Here is a 3484-nt window from a genome sequence, read left to right on the forward strand (position 1 = left end):
TTCAATATATTATTGATTGTAATAGTCCATATATATTTAATTTCATTACTGCCAAATCGGAGAGGAAACCCATATTTTCGGATCCTAAATCTTCTACTATTTTTAGTTTTTTTAGCTGTTAACCCGAAACTTGTCAGGGCCGAATATGAATTCGGCTCCGGTGGCCTTTTTTTCAGTGGCATAACTGACCGTGATGTTTCTTTTAGATGTAGATGTATTTATCTCAAAAGCATGTTAAGCTAAAAGCACACAAATTCTTCTTCTGACTTTATGACCTGTCAAATTCTTTGCATCTACTATGCGATTTGCTCCAGCCTAGTGGTGTGGGGGTGAAGTGCAGTCATGCTGCGTTCATGGGCGTCAGGTAGGCTACGGTCTGGCTATGTCCCGTGGTATGGTATACTATTTTAATTTAACGTCTTTGTGACAACTGAGGTCTCGAGCGGGACCCCAGAGCAGAGTCAAAACAGAGCCAGACAGGGTGGTGTGTTCAAGGAAGTTTATTGCAGTAGGAGAGAACAGATAGGCGGGTCCGCTGACACTCCGTGAGGTCTTCAGCGGGGAGGTAGACAGGACGGCTGAGAACTCCGTGAGGACTTCAGCGTGGAGGTAGACAGGTTGGCTGAGATCTCCGTGAGGTCTTCAGCGTGGAGGTAGACAGGTCGGCTGAGATCTCCGTGAGGTCTTCAGCATGGAGGTAGACACGAGAGTCCAAGGTTTCAGTCCTGGCGAACAGAGGGAAAGACACGGGGGTTAGAACAGGGGTCTCATCCAGAGACAGGTTACGGGGCCGAGAACGAGTATCTACCACTGTAGCAACGAGGACGAACTGGCGATGACTCGCAGCACAGCCAGGGCAGATAAAGCCCGGAGATGATTAGTGCAGGTGCGCCTGGAGAGCCGGGTCATCACCGAGATGTGCTGCACCTGCGGGAAAAGAGAAACAAGAAGGGGAGGGGCACTGGAGGCACAGAGGAACTGTGACAGTCTTAATGGTAAGAGACCACACAGGGATGGATAATGAGCGTTATTTAACATTAAATTACAATGTCACATATGGCAGACACCTTCAGATCAGGGCTGCAACTAACGACTATTCTGATAGTCGATTAGTCACGATTATTATTGTCAACAATTAATGACACAAATTCTCAATTGCTCTTATTTAGCAAACAGCTTTTAAATTTTGCTTGAGGTTGTTCGAGGCATGTGATGACTGAAAATAAAGACAATAAAAGGTCAATACTTCATTAATAAAAAATTTATTTTAATAAACTTTGCTGCATATAAGGGTACTGTTGACTCAAAAGAAAAGAAAAGAAAAATCAAGCTAATTTAATTTTCAATTTAAAACCAAGGACAGGTAAAAATATGAATTTAAAATCAAGAATCCATTTTTCCTGTTAACAAAAATGACAGGGAAAATAACAGCAATATAAACATCCACAAACCAAACTACAGTCTTCTTCGGACTAAATAATTGTAATAAAAAAAAGACGTTTGTCAGGCAATAGGATAACATAAAGCTTTTAAACTCGTTAAAAAAAAAGTTTAAACCATATTTTTGTAATGGATTCTAGAATCCTGCGCACAGTTTTACACAGGTATATACGTTCATATACTATAACATCTTACTGAGGCGAGTCCGCATCGTCTTCGTTACGATCTCAAATGTGCCTCCTCCTCAAATGCACGTGTCCTGCTTCCATGCAAAGCAGGTCCGCCACACAGATATTGCAGGTAGTTTTTTTCAGGCCATGTTAAGAGTAAAGTTCTCCTGAACTTTTGACTTCCTGGTACGCTGGAACGGACGCACCCATTGGTCCATGTTCTGTCGCTATTGCACATGCACGGCTTTCAGAGAGAGGAAGGAAGCGAGATGGCTCACTCCTCAGCTAATTCCATCAGCACCTCCGGTAAAACGACTTTTTGTTCAGCTGCACGGCACGAGAAACACGCGCTATGACGTAACCAACGATTAATCGACGAGTAAATTCGACTATTTTTGTCATCGATTTGTGTAAACGACGTTGACTAATCGTTGCACCCCTACTTCAGATATGAGAGACCCCCTCAGATTTTTGACTTTGATGCTTTCATGGGAGCTAGTCCTCACTCTATGGGAGCTCAGCCCCCTCTGGCTCCCACGTAATTCGAACACTGGTTGGCGGTTAGATGCCAGTCTTCCCCTTTCTCCATGTGGTAGTGTCTTTGGGCAGGACACTGAACCCCTAATTGCCCATTGTCAGTGCCATTCTCACAGAAAAAGGGCTGCCCATAGATGCACTCTAAGTGAATGGGTGAATGTAAAAATGTACTGTAAGCTGCTTTGAGTGGGACTAGAAAAGCTCTTCACACTTTTTACCATTTGTTCCTTTCATGGTAACAGATAACAGTGATCACGCTGAGCAGAAGTTTTGCAGAGGAAAAGTCAGATGTGTGTCAAATTGGGAGATAATGAGACTTCAGCACGTTTCAGATCTCTATCCTCATCAGAAACTCAGGATAAATTGCAAACCATCTGCATGGGGTGTCTCCACATACTGTAGTTGATGAGCAGCTGCAGCCCAGCAGCAGATACATCTATCCACCCAGCAGGGTCCAACAGTGGCAGAGCGGAATGTACGATTCATGCATATGTATGTTTTTTTTCCAATGAAAACAAGACGGGTTTAAAGCGGCGGTTACCTTGATTAAAAAGCTGTGTTTTTCAGCAAAGATGCAACTGTTCAGTGAACAGCATCCATTCATGTAGCTCTGAAAGTTCTCCATGCTATGAAAGGCAGAAAAACATGCATGATTCCCAATGGTAATTTAAATATAAATAAAATAAAGTTCTAATATATTCTCACGTTTAATTGTTTGATATAAAACTAAAAATATATTTTCTTACTTAAAGATGTTAATCGCATGCAAACCTGTGGGTTACATGAATTCACATGCATTTTCATTTTAATTCATGATCTAAACAGAAAACTCAATAAATAACAGGAAGAAATCTGAAAATAAAAACCTCATGTATTTTGTGCTGGACTGTAGTGCTTTGCTGTGCCAATTTTTTCAAAGTACCGGTTGATATGAAACAATATCAATCTGCAAGCTACACAAAGTGGATATTGCATTTGCGTTGGTGCTATGTAAAGAAATTAAACAAAACTCCACCACCTCATAGGTCGCAGCAGACATAAAAAAAAGAGGAAACCATAGAAGTATTTAAATCATGACGTTTTTTAAATTAACCACAACAGCAAGTCTCTGCAGTAATCAGTCGAAAACTTATTAAAGCATTTTTTGGGCGTATGTACTGCAAGTTTTGCAAGTACGGTCAAAAAGGGCAACCAGTGCAAATGAGAGCTGGCAAGTAGAGCTGAGTCTATAAGTTTGTGTGGGTTGATATTGAACAGTCTCAGCAGAGAGTACATGTCTTACATCATAAGCCCTGAGTAGAAAACATTGCTCAATAAGTCAGTTCCTTAAAGCAGCT

The 3484-nt window shown here is 41.5% G+C and overlaps 1 long non-coding RNA gene across 1 annotated transcript; it reads right to left on the reverse strand.

Annotated features, from left to right (window-relative positions):
• Positions 1 to 485: 485 nt before the first annotated feature.
• LOC133012288 (uncharacterized) lies at positions 486 to 1201 on the reverse strand. The gene is made up of 2 exons (XR_009680799.1): positions 809 to 1201; positions 486 to 725 (listed from the first exon to the last, which is right to left on the reverse strand). It is a non-coding gene; the product is annotated as an uncharacterized LOC133012288 (long non-coding RNA).
• Between the last annotated feature and the right edge of the window lie 2283 nt (positions 1202 to 3484).

The sequence above is a fragment of the Limanda limanda genome, chromosome 1 (assembly GCF_963576545.1).
Source record: "Limanda limanda chromosome 1, fLimLim1.1, whole genome shotgun sequence".
In the NCBI taxonomy this organism is placed as follows: domain Eukaryota; kingdom Metazoa; phylum Chordata; class Actinopteri; order Pleuronectiformes; family Pleuronectidae; genus Limanda; species Limanda limanda.